This window comes from Eleutherodactylus coqui, chromosome 1 (genome assembly GCF_035609145.1).
Source record: "Eleutherodactylus coqui strain aEleCoq1 chromosome 1, aEleCoq1.hap1, whole genome shotgun sequence".
NCBI classification, from domain to species: domain Eukaryota; kingdom Metazoa; phylum Chordata; class Amphibia; order Anura; family Eleutherodactylidae; genus Eleutherodactylus; species Eleutherodactylus coqui.
In genome coordinates this window covers 61236802-61258139 of record NC_089837.1, presented here as the reverse complement: position 1 = coordinate 61258139, position 21338 = coordinate 61236802, and the positions used below count along the sequence as shown (strand labels likewise).

At 44.0% G+C, this 21338-nt stretch overlaps 1 protein-coding gene across 1 annotated transcript in view; it reads left to right on the top strand.

Annotated features, from left to right (window-relative positions):
- Positions 1-21338, top strand: part of KLHL29 (kelch like family member 29) — an 853771-nt gene that overhangs the window by 133537 nt on the left and 698896 nt on the right. The window contains exon 2 of the mRNA XM_066589171.1: positions 8351-8450. The gene's annotated coding sequence lies outside the window, so the exon portion shown is untranslated. The remainder of the gene's footprint in view (positions 1-8350; positions 8451-21338) is intronic.

Genomic DNA, 21338 nt, shown 5'->3' with positions numbered 1-21338 from the left:
GTGCCACTGCTACCTCTGCACCCACTATAGCTACACCCCAGGGGAGAATGCTTCTGTAATATAGCATGGGATGCGATAATATAGCGGGTTCACCATTAGTTATCCACTGAACTATCTAAAGGCACCAAAGTCCTAGGACCAATTGAGTACCTCAATGCTAACCAAAGTTATGGGAAAGGGGAGTAATTTAGGCAAAATTGTGCCATCAGGTCGGTTCTTTGGCTATTGCCGGAATTGGATCATTACAGATGGGTATGGATCTAATTAGTTTTCATATCATTCACATGTTACAAGCTTCTTAAGGAGCCACAGGATCTCCAGACATCACCTTGGCAACCAGTTCTTAAAGCAGGACCTAATCGAAACCTTGTAAACTCTTCCACATGGAGATTCTATTACAGAATTCCTTCCAGACAAGCTTCACTCTCACAATTCTCTTAGTGCGTTGTCTATTGCTCTCCCATTAATTGGTTCAAGCAATACTCATATTTTCATCCGCGAGAAGGTCACTAGAATATTCAACCTGTCCAATAAGACAATGAAGCATTCTCTCATCATTACCTATGTCAGGGCCATTATCGCTCTGTGAAATTCATGTCCATTACCTTATGTCAAGTTTGAAAAAAAATACACTTTTTACCATTATTTTTTTTAATACTTTTTGCATATGAACTTTATCATTGACTAGGAGCACGAGGAGCACTGAATATCCACCATATATACTAACTGGCTACTTTATTAGAGTCTAAGGTATAGAAATTAGATACGCAACCCTGAAGTGCAGCATAAAATCAAATGAGGAAGTTTTCCATGGATCAGTTTCAATGTGCATCTGTAAGGGGCAGCAGGCTGCATTCTCCATGCTATCTTGGTCATCTGATTTGGTACCAACCCAAGTAATATGAGGCTGGTCAGAGACAAAGGGACAGTACCAGAACCAAGCTCATAAAATAAATACAGCAATAGAACCAAGCTCATAATATAAATACAGCAACAGAACCAATATCATAACATAAAAACAGTACCAGAACCAAGCTTATAATATAAATTCACCACCAGAACCAATCTCAGTGTATAAACCAAGTTATTAACATAAATACAGCAGCTGAACCATGCTCATAAGATAAATACAGTACTAGAACCAAGCTCATAATATAAATGCTGCACCAGAACCAAGCTCATAACATAAATACAGTTCAGAAATGAACTCCATAACATAAATACAGCCCAAAACCAAAGGATTGAGGATGTCTCGCTTGCAGCATCTACCAGGATTAACTCCATGACCATGCCCGTCTCAAACTTCAATCTCTCACTCTCTAACTTCCGGCTAACTTTCCTGCTTTTCCCAGGTCCAGATCACTAATCTCTTTTATTGGCACCTGTGACGTCCTGTAAACAGGCTGGGGTAGCCTTTAAATGTGATGTCAGGTGTGGGACACAGTAAGAGTAAGGAGAGGTGAATATATCCCAATCTGTTATTTTACTGCATGGGGAACATACTTTTACTGAAAAAATTGGCACTAGACTGGACGATTTCACAGCCAATCTTGAGGCTTTTTCTTGTGTAATGGTGTGGACATTATACCTAGAGTAGATCAAGGGGACCAGCGAAAGGGATGGTGGATATAAACATCTTGTTGACAAAAGGGGTCAGAGGAGGAGGTCAGGAATTGTTCTGAAGAACTCTGTGCAGTCAAGCAAACTGCAGCAGAATTCAAATTGACCATTCCCTAACATGGATGGGCTACAACAGCTGCCAACCAGTTCTAGCATCATTGCTGTCTAAGAGAAACAGAAAGGCGAGACTCAGTGGGCAAAAGAGCTCAAAAATTGGATCATTGAGCAGTGGAACAATATCGCCTGGTCAGATGAATACAGATTTATGTTTCCCCATGCTGATGGAAGGTCATAATTTGGTGCAAGCAGCATGAATCGATGAATCCTTTCTTTCAGATTTTCGAAGCTTGTCAGTACCTCCATCTGATTTGTGACAACTACAAGAAGCTTCCTGTCCGCCTGGGCCATTAATCCTACAGAACTATTTAAAAACCTAGTGAAATCTACATCACGTAGAATTATAATGAAACACATCTCCATGGACCCCTGTTCCTTGACCTTTGAGCCCCATAACGTAGTTTATGGGTCTTGAAGGTGATGACAGGTTCTCTTGAAGCCCAAAGGAGATCCAACGTGCTACTAGATGGGTGGCTTTGTGCAGGTGCTCTCCCATAGAGATGAATGGAGATGCATTTGGCAAAGCCCAGCTGAAATGAGTCATGCTGTATGCACATGCCAACTTCATGGGGACACAGCGCTTGAATGGGACACCTGGTGAGTATGAAACACATCTCCATGGACCCCCTGTTCATTGACCTTTGAGCCCCATATTGTAGTTTATGGGTCTTGAAGTTGATGACAGCTTCCCTTGAAGGCGAAAGGAGATCCAACGTGCTGCTAGATGGGTAGCTCTGTATGTGTACTCTCCCATAGAGATGAATGGAGATGCATTTGCCCAGACCCAACTAAAATAAGTCATGTTGTATGCATGTGCCAACTTCACAGGGACACAGTGCTTGAATGGGACACTGAGGGAGTATGAAACACATCTCCATGGACCCCCTGTTCCTGGATCTTTGAGCCTCATAAGGTAGTTTATAGGTCTTGAAGTTGATGACAGCTTCCCTTGAAGGCCAAAGGAGATCCGACGTGCTACTAGATGGGTGGCTCTGTGCGCATGCTCTCCTATTGAGATGAATGGAGATGCATTTGCCCAGGCCCAACTGAAATGAGCCATGCTGTATGCATGCACCAACTTCACGGTGACACAGCGCTTGAATGGGACACCTGGTGAGTATGAAACACATCTCCATGGACCCCTTGTTCCTTGACCTTTGAGCCCCATAAGGTAATTTATGGGTCTCGAAGTTGATGACAGGTTCCCTTGAAGGTGAAAGAAGATCCAACGTGCTACTAGATGGGTAGCTCTGTATGCGTACTCTCCCATAGAGATGAATGGAGATGCATTTGCCCAGGCCCAACTGAAATAAGTCATGTTGTATGCATGTGCCAACTTCACAGGGATGCAGTACTTGAATGGGACTCTCAGGGAGTATGAAACACATCTCCATGGACCCCCTGTTCCGTGACCTTTGAGCCTCAGAACGTAGTTTATGGGTCTTGAGGTTTATGACAGCTTCCCTTAAAGGCCAAAGGAGATCCAACGTGCTACTAGATGGGTGGCCCTGTGTGCATGCTCTCCTATAGAGATGAATGGAGATGCATTTGCCCAGGCCCAACTGAAAGGAGTCATGCTGTATGTATGCGCCAACTTCACGGTGACACAGCGCTTGAATGGGACAACCCATATGAAACACATCTCCATGGACTTCTTGTTCCTTGACCTTTGAGGCCCATTATGGGTCTCAAAGTTGACGACAGGTTCCCTTGAAGGCCAAAGTAGATCCAACGCTCTACTAGATGCGTAGCTCTAATGAAGTGGCCATTCAGTGTATAATAAATGATGAGAGCACTCTTCCCCGAACATTTGTGTTGAAATTATAAGCTTTTGGTGAACCATAAATTATAATTAAAGTCTCAGTAGTTAATGCATACTCAGTACATACATCTCATTAACTGTATTTATCTGAAATTACTGCTTTGCCAAATTGATATTGGCAGTCAAGTGGGTTCTTGAAGATGTTTTTTTCCATGCCCAAGCGAAGGCAAACTACCATATGCTTACATTTCCAAGCACGGAAAATATCAACTAAGATATACATGTTTACGGCTTTAACTTATTTAGCATAGAAATAGAGGTCTGGCCCACATCATGTCCCCGTTCCTGGAAGACATAGACATATGCTACAAAAGAATATATTTGCTGCTCCCGTAATTCATGTTCTGCTCCGTGCTATTAGGACAATTTACCAGGCTTCCTTGTGTATTCATTTACCTCCGTCACCTCAGTTCGCTTTCCGCGCGTTTCGCGTGGCCGTACCTTCTGATCTCGGAAAATTGTCAAATTTAAATGCATTGTTTGAGCCCTCATTCTAGGTGGTGCACAAGGGGAGGATGGGTGTGCGGCTCCCGCAGCTGTCTCCGCGGTCCGTTCATGACGGATGATAAAATTCATTGTAATGAAAAGGGGTTTATTGAAAAGAATATGGAACGCTGCCGGCTGCGAAATGAGTGTGGTCTTTTATCATTTGCACACTAAATACAAAATGTAACACCGAGCAGGACATAATGTTCCATTTTACAACCCAAATGTGTCTCACTGTGTATTTCTGGGGCTAAAAAAAGATTTTGATGTCTTTGGTAATATTGTAGAACATGGTTATTGCGTATTATATGGATAAGAGGTTGTCGGAGCCTGGCCCCATTGCCTATTCTTAGCTTACCGGCTAGCAATATTAGGCCCTCAACTACTCTAGCCACCAGCCTGTTGGAGGACCGCCTGGCCAGGTGATCCTTGTCCTTCATGTGGCAGCATCTTGTGGCGCTACATAAATCATCCTCCGCTTGAAGAAGTCTCCTCCCCTCTGATGCTCTGTGGTGCCCCTGGCAGCCTGCCGAAGCCCCCACAATGTGGTTGCTTAGTTCTGTTACTGTATTTATGTAATGAGATTGATATTAGGGCTGTAATTATCTTTTGACTTTGGTTCTGGTGCTGTATTCATGTTATGAACTTAGTTCTGGTACTGTATTTATGTTATGAGATTGGTTCTGGTACTGTCTTTATGTTGTGAGCTTGGTTCTGGTGCTCTATTTATGTTATGAGATTGATATTAGTTCTGTAATTCTCTTATGACTTTTGTTCTGGTGCTGTATTCATGTTTTGAACTTAGTTCTGGTACTGTATTTATGTTATGAGATTGGTTCTGGTGCTCTATTTATGTTATGCGATTGATATTAGTGCTTTAATTATCTTATGACTTTTGTTCTGGTGCTGTATTCATGTTATGAACTCAGTTCTGGTACTGTATTCATGTTATGAGCTTGGTTCTAGTGCTGTAATTATGTATTTATATTACTTCCAATTCTGTATTTATGTTATGAACTTTGTTCTGGTGCTGTATTTATATTATGAGCTTGGTTCTGCTATAGTATTTATTTACTGAGCTGCTATCTTGCTGCTTCCTACAATAGCAGAACACAAGCAGACTGCCTATCAGTACAATATATGTTTATTTTTCTTTTTGGGGATGCAAAAAAAAAAAAAAGCAGAGCGTGCCATGTAACTTAAGGCCAGCGCTTAGAAGAGCTAAATTGTCATATTACTGTAGCTTTGGTGATATATGATATTATCTAGAAATTTGCCAAATGACAAACTCAATTCAGCAGTATGAACTAACTCGGTTCCACTAGATCTGCAATTCTTAGTGCCAACATAGCAAAAGTATAATAAAAATGTAGATTTAGGCCGGCTTCACACGGCTGAGAAAATCACGCGAGATTTATGGGTTTTGAGACGCTCAAATCTCGCACAACTATGAAACCTTTTCTTTTGAATGGGGTCATTCATACACATGAGCGATGTTTTCCCGCATGGCACCGTGATGTGATGCTCTGTGAGAAACAAATCGCTGCATGTTCCATCTGGCTGCATGATCTCACATTGCAGCCCCATTGTTTTCAATGGGGCCGTCGGCAGCAGGCCGCCCTATTGAAAGCAACAGGGGAACTCTGCGATCCACTGCCATGGCTTTGACAGCCGCATCGGAGGATTCCCTTCATCCCCGCAGTGATGCAAGACTGTTTTCACATTAAAACGCTTTACATGCTAGGGGAATTCACATGGATGGCAAGCGCCATCTGCGGGCGAGATTCACGACCACATATCGCGCTCACCCATGTGAAGTTAGCCTAAGGGTCATTTTGCACTGAGTTGTCTGGCTCAATGTGATCAGCGCTCGTCTTCCAGGCTCCATCAGGGGACAAATAATCATCCATAGGATCGTCCGTCCACACAGAATTTCATCACCGTAGGCAGCACACCCCCCATTCATGCAGGGGGGATGTGCTGCTGACAACAATGCTTTTTTTGTAAGCTACGCTGTGTGCTGCTCACGTCCCGTCATTGTGACCATACGGCTGCCTTTAGTGCTGATGAAAGGAGTTAGCGGATGGGGAACACGGTGGGACAGCTGATCAAATCCAGGACCCATGATTATCAATATCCTAGTCATGGAAAACACATTTAAAGAGGTCTTCAATCCTCCCATCTCAGGATACACCATGAATGCCTGACAAATGGAACTTGCCCGTCTCTTTCTAGAACTCCCATAGACCTGAACTAAGATCACACGGTGGATCGGGAGACCCTTGTTCTCTAGGTAGTTGGGCGCCCAAAACCTTTCCTGGCAAACCATTGAGCTGTGGTAATGCCACCAGTTTACCCTAACTCACAGGCAACCATAGTGCCCTACCCTTAATTCGGAGGGCGCTCCGACGCGCTTTCTATGTCATACGGATACCGGGATTCTTTTTCTGCTATTTGGGACGGATTGAGCCATACTAAGCTAGCAGAGAATCAGTGAACCAGAGGGAATACTGTGCTTCCTCCACAGCTGTGATAAGGACGGACGTGCTCGGGATTATTTGTTTTGGCAGCACTAAAGCTTCTTTGTCTTTTATCTCTAAATACTAAATAATATTAGTGCGGCGCAGACAGACTATAAACAAGTGTCCAGGCGCGTTATACTAAAAATAAAATGCCGCTTTGTGCCCGCGACACTAATCTCTTGTTAAAGCGCAATAAACACCGCTGCCACTCATCCCACGGACAGCCGCGCCGATTGGGCATCGCAACCTTTATGTTATGAGGCTGCATTAAAAATGACCCACTCTTAACTAATGTATTAATAATGGGCACATCGTAGAACACAAGGGGTTGGTCTGGGACTGATTTATCAGTTTTTGAGAGGAAAACAAGAAAACAGCCATGTTTTTTAGTCGTGGACAACTTATCCACGACTTGAACTGCATGGCTGCTTTCATCCCAAAAAGGCGCCACACTTGTCCGTGAATTCAGAGTAGCATGGAAGCTCAACTCCAGAAGTTGTGCCAAGTTTTAAAGTTTTCCCCTAGCTACAGGATAGGGTAGGAGATTATGATTGGTGGGCTCCAAATGCTGGGACCCCCACCCATCCTGAGACTTCGGGTCTGATTGATCTTTGAGTGAATGGAGTGAACATCATACGAGAATGCTGCTACTCCATTCACTTCAATGATGCCACCGGAGATTGCCCAAAGTGCTTGAACTTGGTAATCTCCGGTGGTGCTACTGAAGTGAATGGAGTGGCAGTATATCGAGGTGACCAACTGGACCCCCGTTCTCAGGATCGCTGGTGGTCCCAGTGGTTGGGCCTCCACTGATCATATAGCTATCCTCTGTTCTTTGGATTTGGAGACACCTTTATAATTTGGCACAGCCCCAAAGATATTTCCCAACTGAAAACATGTGTCCCCTAGAGGATAAATGTCTGATTTGCTGGGGGGTTGACTGTTGAAACCCCCAGCTATCCCAATGATGCACCACAAATACTCCATGTGAATGGACTGGTGGTAAACATTGGTGACCACCGCTCCACTCACTTCTAGGGGATGGACAGAGATAGCTGATTGCATCGATCTACTTCTGTCCCATAGAGGTTAATGAAATGAGGGTCACATGTGCGCACCACTACTCATTCACATGGGGCATTCGAGGTGCATCATTGGTATAGCTGGGGGTCTTAGGACCCTCAACAAGCCTGTCATTTATCCTTTATCCACAGGGATAGGGGATATATCTCTTTAGTGGGAAAACCCCTTTAAAGTACAGAAATGTGAACGAACCCATTGAAATCAATGAGTTGTTTTCTCTGTGTACTGCGTGCGCAAATGCACCAGTGTGAAGCCGACCTTCTCTAAAAAAATTTTCCTGGGGAAGCTGGGTGACACCAATACACGTCACACGGGGTGATCACCCAGCTTTTCTAGACTCCTGAATGGCAATGCAGCTTAGTCATGTAGTGCTACAGTATAACACTTCTGTACCATCGTAAAACCAGCCGCTTAGACTGTCTATGAATAGTCCCTGTTCTGTCAAGAATCACCCATCTTTCCCAGACTTACTTTTGGAAAGCTGGGTGATATTTATGTGTATTATGTAACTAAAGCAATGACTGAATGGGATGATTTTCTATTATTATTACTTGTAATTATTAAATATGTTTTACTATATATTCAATATTTAATATGTTATCTGGCATTCCGGCTGAGCCTTTATGAATGACCTGCTGATTATTATGTGATGCCGTCCCGTTACACAGACTTATATCCCTTCCTTGTGTCTTCCTTCCAGCGACCAGAAGATCTCCTCATTAATACATTGCAGTAGGGACATATAGGCGAGCGCTCCATCCTGGATAACGCCACATCCTCTCATTGGACAGATAGAGAAGGTAATGGCCGTACTCGGACGTTTTTCTTACGATATTCCGATGTGCATGTATGTTTATTCTATATATTGGTCTATATATCATTTATTACACGTGGCATCTCAAACACAACCATACAGGATGAGTCAGAAGTCAGGATTCACATGAGCATAACAGTATTTGCGCACATTTTTGATTAATGCGCGTTGTGTATTTTTGAGCATCGGCATATTTTACTGTACTTTTTGCGCTCACAAGTCGTGCACAATTGCATGTGCAAAAAAAACCCCAAAACGCATCGATGCAATAGTGTCATGAGTTCAAAATGTCCTCTAGAGCGCGCTGTGTATTTTTTGCACGACTGAATTGCGCACACTGAATACGCTCAAATGTGCGTGCAAATACGGTTGTGTGAATCCGGCCTTATGCCTGCTTCAGGTGCTTTTGTTTTTGCACAAACAGTCCCACTCGTATCCATGGGCTGTCTCTGCTATTGCAGCATATCTCGCTCAAGTGAAAACGTAGAGCTGCAATACCACATACAACCTGTAGACAGGGGTGGCACTGTTTAAAAAAAAGTTGACACTTTTTTTCTTATTCTGGACAATTCTTTAATTCTGATCACCATCAATTTGAGTTCTTCTCCAAGAACTATCTCTTGTATTGTTGTATCTATCTCCTTCTATCCCTGGCAGGGGTATGGCAAGTATTTATGGGTCTCTATAGCGAAGCTTAGAGTGGGGCCCTACTTTTCCATGAGCACCTTTATCAGCCAGTTCAGGACATGAAATGCTTATCATAATTTTGATTCCCTTAATGCACAAAGTGATGTCACAGCATAGGAGGAATGTGCAGTGATGTCAAAATAGTGGGATAAGGCGTACAGTGATGTCACTGTACAGAAATAAGGAGCACGGAGATGTCACAGTAGTGGGATAATATAAACAACAATGCCACAGTACAGAAATAAGGAGCACGGTGATGTCACAGTAGTGGGAAAATGTACATAGTGATGTCACAGTAGTGGAATAATGTAAATGATGTCAAAGTACAGAAATAATGAGCACAATATTGGCACAGTTAATGGGGCAATGTACACAGTGATGTCACAGTAGTGGGACAATATACACAGTGATGTCATAGTACAGAAATAATGATCACAGTGATGTCGCAGTAGTTGGACAATGGACATAGTAATGGCACAGTAGTGGGATAATGTAAATGATGTCACAGTACAAAAATAATAAGCACAGTGATGTCACAGTAGTGGGACAATGTACACAGTGATGTCATAGTACAGAAATAATCAGCACGGTGATGTCACAGTAGTGGGATAATATAAACAACAATGCCACAGTACAGAAATAAGAAGCATGGTGATGTCATAGCAGTGGGAAAATGTACATAGTGATGTCACAGTAGTGGGACAATATACACAGTGATGTCATAGTACAGAAATAATGATCATAGTGATGTTGCAGTAGTTGGACAATAGACATAGTGATGGCACAGTAGTGGGATAATGTAAATGATGTCACAGTACAAAAATAATAAGCACAGTGATGTCACAGTAGTGGGACAATGTACACAGTGATGTCATAGTACAGAAATAATCAGCTCAGTGATATCACGGTAGTGGGACGATGCACACAGTTATACGAAAGCACAGGCATAACGAACACAAAAAAGGTTGTCACGCACACTGACATCATAGCACAGGAAAGAAAAACATAATGATGTCACCCTGCTGAGATAGTGATCATATGATGTCACAGCACAGAAAGAATGCAAGAAGCGATGGCCCTTTCCATCGCCATCAGTAGCTGCACCTTATGTCCCACCGCAGACAGGCCCTTTAATTGCTGGGTGCTGTAGCTGCTTTACCCGTTACTACCCTGGTACTTATGGCCATTCTCCCGGGTTCACAGTCATCATAAAACGTGAGGGTTCACCGACCCTTTACTCTTTGCAGTCACTCTTTGCTTGACTTTGGTGGCTTCCTTTACTTCATTCTTCTGCTGTGAATGTCCCGGCTTGCACAGCCTGCGGGACACTTTTCTTCCATATGGATTTCTTCCCCCATATGGCATTCTTGACTGAGATAAGTGTTAGTTGATACGTTCGATCGGACGCCTGTATTGAAAAGTCAATTGTGCTTTTAGAGTCAAACACTTGAGGAATAGTTTGAAGATATCGCATTGACCAGGTTATTGAACTATCGGATACCAGAGCCACCGCGGCGGAGCACGTAACACTTAACTACCGCCCTCCACCCATCCTCCCAGCTTGTTGATTACCCACCGCTGGATGTAGTTTCTCCAATTGACCGTGCTGACCGCGATCGCTCAGTATTCCGAAAGCTCAGACGCTTCCAGGTCTCGTATTGTGAGCCGAGTATCAAGTCTTCTCTATATGTGATATGGAAATAAATCTCCAGCCTTATGTAAATGTGTACTTTAGAAAGCCCCGTAAGAGATGTCCTCCGTGTTGGACGCCTTCCAGGTCAGTTAAAGGCAAAAATCCATCTCTTGTTACCCGCGTCTTGTCTGCCGAAAGGTCAAGTCGTTCACGGAGTGAAAACTTTTATACGCAGAATTATGCATGCAGCTTTCTTGTTTCCACCATTACCCAGAAATGTCTCTCAGCAGTTTTTGTTTATGCTGGCCTAGGATGACAGATGTAGCAGAGCTGAACAAGTAATAAGTACTATGATAATGGAGCTAAAGGGGTTTTCCAAGACTTACAAAAAAAGAGGCTAAGTGCAGTGTGGGATGAAATGATACAGGTAGGTTGTCACCCATCTTTGCGGGTCAATCTGCAAACTGCCAAGCAGACATCATCCATATTCATTTAACTGCCTTTCACACCTCTACTAGCGGGGCCTTTGATCCCATTTGTTCCTTTTGGGACCAGTTAGGAATCTCTTTGTTGTAGTGATAATGAAATAAGTCATTTACAGGAGGTCCCATTGTCTCCCTACCCCTCCGATACACATTCTACAGACTTGCTGACTGCGATTTCCCTTCACCGACAATGAAACGATTATTAGCGGGTATTATGGATCATTCGAAGGTCCCAGCTCAACAGCAATTATATTTTCGAAATCGTGAGTGTACCATGGACGCAGTGCATTCATTCCCATCACTGTGCAGCCCCCACAGAATCACATACCTGAGTAGCTAATCATCTGCCGCATAGCATGTTTGGTATCCATGCGTAGGTAAATTCTTGATATGAAACATGGCGACCATAGTTTCCCTATCGAAGTGACTCTTAGGGAAATATGGCTGCAATGTTAAATTGGGTTTCCATCAGGTAGATCTGGGCATCTACTTAGCCAACCCTCGGAGATGTCACGAGGGGGGCGGCATAGGTTGGAACCCGATGGACTTTAAAACTAAAGGGGGATATTCCCCCATTGACAGACCCAGGAGTTGCATCTGAATGCTGGCCTGCCCACCTTTCCGTGTGCTCCTCGCCCCAGGACTATTTGGAACAACTCCATAGGCTAAGGAGTATTTGTAGCTCCTTACCCTTTTGTGAATATGTCTATATAATAGCACTGCTAACTCTTTTTACAATTCTGCTCTAAACTTTACCTAGTCAGTTTCCTTTACACTTTAAGCGACCCATAACCCCGAACCGTAGTGGCTGACTCACCTCTCAGAAATGGTCAGTGGTGGCAGTGAAGTGTGTTGGGTCGTGGAGGGTGCGATTTGGGAGGAGCTCCCATAGGAGCCCCAGGTAAAGGGTATAACATCCCCGTATAGTGACAGTAGGCACTGTGAGAACTGGGCTGGAGTCCGCTAAGACCCAACAACTCTGCCGTGCCCGCTGTCACCGGTGATCACATCCCACTTTGTACCATATGCAGCACATACTTCAATTTCTTAATGCATATTGCTTGCTGATTTTGACCCATGATTGAGACTTCACAGCCGGTCACATGACGCTCCTCCAGTGCGATTTCCGTCTTTCAGCCAATTTGTGTACATGCAGGTCCTTTTACTTCCAGCTAGAGCAACGCATATTAGGTGAAATCAATGGGACCCCGGCCTGCAGTTATAAGTGCAGCTCCCATTGATTTGCATGAGAGTTGTGGAGCCATTCATGCTCATGCAGTCATTCACATGCGCCATGGTGCGTCTTTTAAAAAATCCCAGTATGCCTTATTTTCATGTACTTTAATGCACCCAAATCACCCATTAAATCCTATGGATGTGTGAAAAGCAAATGGAATACACTCGTACAGCATGCATGGATGCGCCATTTTTTCACGCGCCCATTTACTTCAATGTGAGTTTTAAACAGTAATTAAACCCCCTTCTTTTCTTTTTCTTTTTTGAAGTCTGCAGAAAAAGTGTTAAAAATGCGAAAAGGAAGCAAAAAGGGTTCCTTCACACGGGCATATTTGCCTACGTATCTGTGCGTGAAAAAAATTGCATGCGCAATATGCAGAGAGTAGAACCTATATCAATGGGTTTATTCTCATTTTCCATATTTCGCCAACATGCAAAAAATAGGACCTATTTTTGTGCACTTTTGCGCACCTAAGGACCCTATAGAAGTCTATGGGAGTGCGCTAATGCGCAATACACTCTGCAATTCCATTAAAAAAGTAACATATCTGGAGCGTATTAGGCTAAATAGCCCCATAAAACGGAGCGTGGTAGTGGCCTGCATGCAAATAACATGCCCAAAAAGTGCAAGAAAATGCGCAGATAAGGGTCCCCATAAAAGTTAATTGCGGGGGGGGGGGGTAACGCAAATGTGAGTGCAATACGCAATTGTTTGCCGCGTACAAATGAACATGCCCTGAGCGCGCAAAAAAGCATCGTTCATTCTGCAAAACCGTAGCACTCAGGCGCGCACAAAGCTTGTGTGAAGCGGCCTCAGGCAACATATAGTTTGCTGGAGATGACAAACTCGACTCTCCTATGTTGGTAAACTGAGTTTTGCTACATCCAGCACTGTATAGTAGATAGCATTGGTATCTGAGGGTGGTTTTAGCTGAGACAAAGCTCCTAGACCCCGATGCAAAACTTGGAACACAGATGCCACCTACCAAGGTGTCTTCTAGCTCTGGACCCCCCTAGGTGAATGCTACCTGGAGAATGTCTGATGTACTGTATGCCATCATTTGCTGTGATGTCAATGATGAATATATGGGCTTTGCAGAACTACAACGATCAGCATGCCCTGACAGATGCTGGGAGTTGTATTTTTGCAATAGCTGAAAAGCCACCTTTTGCACATCACCGCTACAGAATAACTGCCATCTTCAGCAGTGGCATAGTAAAGTAGGTTGCATCGTCCCCCCTCCATGCTAAATGCGTGATCCACTGAACTGAACATGCACTTACGCCGTGAGAATTAAGAGCCTTGTTGAAATATATTCAACCTGACAAAACCTGGCAGCTACGTTGGCACGAAAGGGGGTGGCATGATGAAATCCCATAGCCGCGAAAGCACTAGAAAGACACTCCGTCGTCCCGGCTAGTACGCCGCTTCCATTCTTTACTAGCTCTGCAAAGAATTTGACCTGGCACAAAGTTGTATCCAGCAAATGCATCACACAAAAGGCGACTGTTCGGTCTGTGTTTATACAAAGGCAGCGGGGAGCTCGTCCGTTGTGTAGGAGTGAGGGTCCACACAAAAGACCAGGAATGTGACAAACAAGCATTCTTATAGACTGCCTAGTAACGGACCGCCGGCGCCCATTAACCATAGGGTAAGAGGTACGGAAGCGAAATGGGAACAGGCGTAATGCCCATTATTACCAATGACCTTGAAAACAGGTAATGCCCATTATTGTTACTAACAAGAAGTAAATAGACGCGGCCGGCACCATTAGCTCTTCACACTTTTTTCTTCTATGAACAGGGTTAGATGGAAGTATTCAGGACTATAGAAAAAGCAGGCATTAGTGCATAAATAAATAACTTTAAAAAAAAATAAAAAATAGCATTGGCTTTTTCCAGAAATAGCGTCATCTCTATTGATAGGCAGTGTCGGGTATTGCAGTTCAGCCCACTTCACTTGAATGGGAATTGTCTGCAGTAACAGGCACACCCATCGGCTAGGATGGTTGCCCCACAGACCCCTATTAAAGCAATGGATGAAATTGTGGCCCATGACTACGGCAGGAGCGTATATTAGTTGCAGTTGTTCTTCTTTGCCACCCTTCTGATCTGCCGGTCCCATTTTTGACCATCCAGTATGGCCAACACAATTTCCAGACTACCTGATCTCCACAATGCATTGGTAGTGTTAGACTACCTATGCACTATACCTGCTGTCGTATTGGCTAGAACTGCTCATATGATCAGCACTGGCCAATCGGATAGCAGTGCACAGTGTGCATTAAGTAATTAAAAAAATGTCTGCAGCCATCTTGGACATCTGAAAATAGGGCCTGGAACAGGCATATTAGAGAGGCACCAACGCCAACTGCAGATACTATACCCTCTGACTCCGGGACAGAATTTTGTCCTAAAACCGGATGGTTGTTGTAACTCCAGTAGATATAATGAACTACAGTCAGTAGGACGCATTTAAGGAGCCTTGGGCACCAGTATTCTGGCAACCAAAAGTCATAATTTTGGCACACACATCGAAAGTTGCGACTTTTTGGGTCTTAGAGGGCATGGCTGTACAGCCTGGTGTAGATTACAGGAAAAACCTACTCCAACTGCTACCTCTAAATACATTTGTCACTGGTAACTAGCCACATAGTTTGCTTAGACCGACATCCAAAACCCAGGTCTAAGTAGGTAAGTCTCTGTATCTGTATTTTTACGAAGACCCTGTACATGCACTTAAAGGGGCTTTCTGGCACTAGACTATCCTTAGGATACATCCTCAATAGTTGATTGGTTGGGGTCCACCACTCGGTATCTCCGCTGATCAGCTGACAGTGACGCTCAGATGAGTGATGCAGCTCCTTCAGTCCATACCAGATACAGTGCCATGTATTATATAGCTGATGTGCTGCTCTCAGGCCATGTGACTGATGATTGTGACATTACAGGCCTGAGAAGAGGTCACAGCGCTCAGCCAAGCATTGTAGCTTCTTTAGTTGGTTGATCGGCAGCGACCCCAAGTGGTGGACCCCCGTCAATCAACTATTGATGGCCTATGCCGAGGATAGATCATCAATAATAAAAGTCACAGGCAACCCCAATTCTACTTTTGACCCAGGGTCTGTGGCCTCTTTTGGCCATGGCCTATTGCAAACTGCCATAATAGTCATTGTACGCCAGACCCTTCAAATAGTAGCTCTGGTAAACGCTAACTTATCCCTCTCCCACCACTTGACTGATAGACAACCACTGCTTGCCAATTCCATTCCCTTACACCACAGTAAGGAACCTTCCACACGGGACACAATTAGTCCATACGGACATTTCTGCATCACATTGTTATGCCTATGAGATTATATCCTGTGGTGGGCCAAGGACCGCCAAGTTGTTCCACACAATGTGAAGCCTGGGAGAGTTACTATAGTTATACAGACTTAGTTGGGATTGGACAATCTCTAATGTATCTCTACTATAGGTCCACCATGATTGGAAGCTTGCTGGTATCTTGTGCACATGGACCCACTCTTTGGCATCACGCACATACTGTATACAGTCCACGTTCATTATGAAGAGTCACGAGCTGCACCTTTTTCTACAAAGGAGCATTTCTTCTAAAACGATTCTAGATTTATGGAAAGTACAAGGAGTTCTTCTCCTCGGAGGGATCCTCCACAGACCAGTCTGCTGCCCAGACGCTCCTTTATTGCAGGGTTGGAGTTATTCTGTGAATTTATGGTTCTCATGTTGCGGTCAGTGTCAGGTCGTGTCAGAGTACAGTAAGTGATGAGTTTCCCAGTTGTCTTGGCACGAATGTCTCAACAATGTAAGGAGAGAAGTGAAACCCGACAGCTTCAGTCCCAGACGTTGCATTGGGTGTCTTCAAGCAAATTTAAGAGTAGACACTTGATGTTAATAAGGTTCATGTAGAAATTATTCAAGCAGGTCCCCGAATCTGTGCCGGGGGCAAATGCAAATTGCCTGTGTGCCGGTATACGGCAATGTATCTCATACAGCTTGTGTGCAATACGAGTTCGGTAATTTTATTTTTTGCTAATTTTTGCCAATTGCTCTGGAATATCAAACATGTTAAAGGGCACCTGTCACTAGGTGGTTCATGCTTTGCATGGCCAGGACAGATATGCCCATTGCCCCTATGCATGCGTTTTTCTGTTGACTGACAGCTTTCTCCCCTTTTGCGTATAGCTGTCAGTCTACATGATGCCGGCAGGAAGAGGCCAGTATGGCCGCCTCCATGACTCGGAGCTCCATTGTGAGTCAAACCTCAAAGTGTGTTAATTTGGAAAGGCCATATAGTTACAGAATAACATGTAGATGGGGGCAATGGGCAAACCTCTTCTGGGGTCATGCTGCCCGTGGTTGAGGCATCATGAACCTAGTGACGGGTGGCCTTATAAAACGCTGGAGTATGCCAACTCGTAACATAATAGAATAGGCAAACTCAAACACAGTAGAGGTTGCCAATAAAGTTTTCCAGTTCGACACAATAGAGTTCCACACAACTGAATTAGCCCCTAAATTGCCAAGCCATGTTTCATTTTTGTTTTCTTCTCCCCACTTTCAAAAAAAACCATAAGAACTTCTTTATTTTTTTCATCAACATCATTTTATATACTGTAAAATGTAACTTTTAAACATTTTTAACTGGGGTGGAATGGAAAAAAAGCATAATTGTGTCATATTTTGGAGGAGGGCTTATCTTTACAGTATACACAATATGGAAATTCTGCAACGTTTTTGCCACATCTAAACATATCCTAAAGCCAACTTCACATGGGCAAGTGTGAATCATGGCCCGATATCGCACTCGCCAACATGTGATTTGCCTGCAGATGTCAGGCTTTTTTTAACATTTAAAACAGCCACACATCACTTTGAGAAAGTAACGATTTGTCAGTCGCGGCGGAAGACTGTTTTCAATGGGGTAACCTTTCATCGGATTGCACGTGGTGCGATGGTACTGCCGACCCATTGAAAACAATGGGAGATGCGATACGAGAGCACGCAGAAAGATAGGACATGTTGTGATTTCTTTCCCACACTGCAACGCCTGTGTGAAGCAGGCCCTAGGGCGGCTTCACACACGCATGTGCACATTTGCATGTGCCTCAGCGTGACTATAGAGCGAGGTCCTATCTTTTCTCGCATGTGCAGTAGTAACGTGCGTCAATCTCGATAGCGAAAACGAAACCATTGAAATCAATGGTTTCATTTTGTCCCGTTTTTTTCTTCATCCTACGTTAATGAGCAGTGCTGGCCAATCAGAGCAGCATGTAGTGCCAGACTAAGACGCAGTGTACATCAGGTAGTCAGAGAAGCGGCGCAGCCATCTTTGCTTGCGGAGCATTGCTTTAAAGGATGCATGCCAGATGCAACGCTGTAAAATTGATGCCAAAATACTAGATGCCAACGAAGAACGGTACGCCACAGGACGAAGACCCAACACTCCTCACAGCTGAGAGGCGGATGGACTTCCATCTAGTTTAGTTAGCTAATTATACCTGCATCGCAAATCTCCTGTTTGTCCTGATAGTTTGTTACAATGTATCACACTAGATAGAATGGCTGTAGGTTAGGGGTTGTTGTCCCACCGAGGGGGAAATTAGGGACCAATCAGACACTTTTATTTTTGTTTTCTAATTCCTTACTTTGCTACATTTTTTTCACACCTGACTAACATTTCTACCCAGTACCGTACAGTAATGCGTAGACTCAGCAGTACTCTGCAGCACGATGAAGACCATTTACTTTCCTCTGGTCCTCAGGCATACATTTGCCTTCTACAATGTTCAAGTTGTCTTCCCCCAGCCGTAATATCCTATGGAAATGCAATGAATCATCTACTATAAACACCCCAAAGTAAAATGACTCCATTGACATGTCTTCAAGATCCGAAGATGCGTCATAGAGGTTAGTTGTAGCGCGAGTACTCAAGACTGTTCACTCCATGCAGCATCTGATGAGCCTTGAGGACATGGTGAAGGCCACTCGGTAGAAGGGGCTGTTATGACAAGCTTAACCAAACAGTCAGAAGCCACCAAGTCAGTAGGAGAAAATATATCCGCATACATATTTCCTTCAGACGCCCACCACATTCCTCAACTACGCAGTTCTCACAACATGATTTTCCAGCAAGCTTTCTAGAGGGAATATGAGGAGCAAACGGCCAAAGAAAGTTTTACTGCGTGTTGAGAATGGAGTTTATAGTGTTTTTTGTACATTCTATATTAAGAGCTTCTTCTAGTGTCTTCCCATCTAATATTAATGCACAAGTATAGTACAGTATATCTGCTCTACAAGATTGTAGTATTTGTAGGGTGTCCTCCTCTCCACCATTCATAACAGTTCCATTGTTTGAGTGCTGGGGTCACTTTTCTTCACCACCCACTTTTACTCTACACACAGATACGACTGCGGTAAATTTAGTATTCCTGACCTACTTCAAACGGCTGTAGGTCTGGTTCTACGGTATCAGTGCTACTGACATGTGTAGCTCTGATATGGGTCAAGAGGGGTGTTGTCTATCCTCAAGGAGAGCACCCAAAAAGTGTGTGGAGACACCTAGGAGGTGAGTGGGTCAGGAGATGGCATCGCCTCTACCCAAGGAAAGCACTCAGAAGGGGTGTGAGAAGACACCTGAGAGGTAAGTGAGGAGACCCATTAGGCCATGCATGTTCCTCTGGGTAATTTATGCAAATAAGGAAGATGGAACAATACCTCAGCAGCTCTGATAGAACTGAAGCTCTTTGAAGTAAAACAAGCTCAGTTTGTAGAACCAGTGCTACATTGAAGGGGGTATGTGGTAAAATAATTGGGGCAATTGGAGAGAGTGGATTGCAAGATATAAGTGTTAGTCAATGCCAGGAGGAGGCTGGAAAAGCCTTCGATTTTACTCATACCAGCGTATTTGTTTTTGGACTACTAAAGAAATCTTACATAAGCAGTAGAATACCATGCAAGCTCCTTGTCAATAGAGACTTGACTGGAATCGAAACCATGAAACCATGCCAAGTACTTAATCTAGTTAGCATCTAACTGTAGATTGGTAGATATTTCGCCAAGGCATGTGGCTTTCCTCTGGTTCTTGATGGAGCAACTTACGTCATCCTTCCTTTTTGAACATCAGAAAGCTTACTATAGTTTAGCCCTACGTGGTCCTCTTCTTGACTCTATAGCTTTCATGCAGCGTATGCCCAGCTAAGAGTATAGAGATGACTTCCTACACTTCTATTAATTTCAGTCTTTAAGATGTATTCCTAAGGCTCTATAGAGGAATACTGAGAGAGCATCTTGAGAAGGCTGAGAACCGCTCCTATGTTCCTTTGAAGTGTTTTTTTTGCATTGTTCATTCATATGTAGCCTTCCTTTATGCTCCACAACACTGAGAACGCCTCACACTCGTACGTGATTCTGAAGCACTTTTTCAACACTTTGTTTCTTGGAACATAGAGCTGCTCAAAATGCTTTTATGTTTGTCACTTTGTTCCTGCATCGAATGGCTACTTCATTAGAGACCCCCATCTAGTAGCGCATTGGACTTTGGTCTTCAGAGACGCAGCAATTCGTCATGGTATATATTCCACTAGGTGCTGAAATCATCCTGTAGGAATATCGGCCCCTGCGGACAGGAAGCTTCTTGTAGTTGCTGGAATTAGATGGAGGTGCTGACATGTCCTGACCAGCTGACAGGAAGGGGTCAGTGATTCATGCTGCTTGTGCCAAATTCTGAAATCCCATCAGCACAGAAATCTGGATTCATCTGATCAGGGGATGTTTTTCCACTGCTCAGTGATACAATTTTTGTGTTCTTTACCCCACTGCCAGGGGCGTAACTATAAGGGATGCAGGGGATGCGGTTGCACCCGGGCCCAGGAGCCTTGGGGGGCCCATCAGGTCTCTCTTTTTCATATAGGGAGCCCAGTATGAATAAAGCATTATAGTTGAAGGCCCAGTTACAGGTTTTGTACCAGGGCCCGGCAGCTTCAAGTTACGCCTCTGCCCACTGCAGTCGTGTCTTTTGTAGTAGCGGCGCTGGTCGTCTGCTGTTGTAGCCCATCCATGCTAAGGAATGACGAGCTGTGCAGTTGGACACATTAGTTACAGCTCCAGCATTGTATTTGGCTCCCATATGCTTGACTGTGCACCACCTGTTCCTCAGAACGATTCTTAACACCCTCTTCTGACCCCTTTTGTTACCAAGTTGTTTGCAGGAACCCCTTTCACTGGATGTTTTTCCTTAGTCACTCCATTCTTGGTATACTTTCCCCATAAGAAAACCACATAAAGTTGGCAATGTATGAAATTTTGGCCCCGGCTAATTTAGCACCGTCGACCAGGCCTTGTTGGAAGTCGCTCAGATGGCTGGTTTTTCACATTCAAATGTAGATTGACACTGAGATTGATCCACAAAAAGCTTGTCACATGATTTTAGGCTGTAATCCGGGGTTATGGGTCTAATTTTCATACCGGTAAACTCCAATCATGAACAGTCGGGTGTCTCTAATAAAGTGTCAATTCATATCTCACAAGTATGAAACGTGAGAAATGTCTAACGACCCTTGGACACTCAACTTTAAAACACCCAGATCCCATGTACATCAATAAAAGGACTACTGTAAATGCTCTATTGTCTCCCAAAGCACTAACATAACATAACCGGAGCACTTGGTCCTCCTGGCTTTGGGTTGCCCATGGCCATGTGGGTTTATAGGATCACTTGTCAAGCCAATGATTGGGCTATTGAGGACCCACTGTGACTTGGTCACCCAAAGGCTCACATATATCTGGAGCTGGACCTGTACTTATTAAAGGA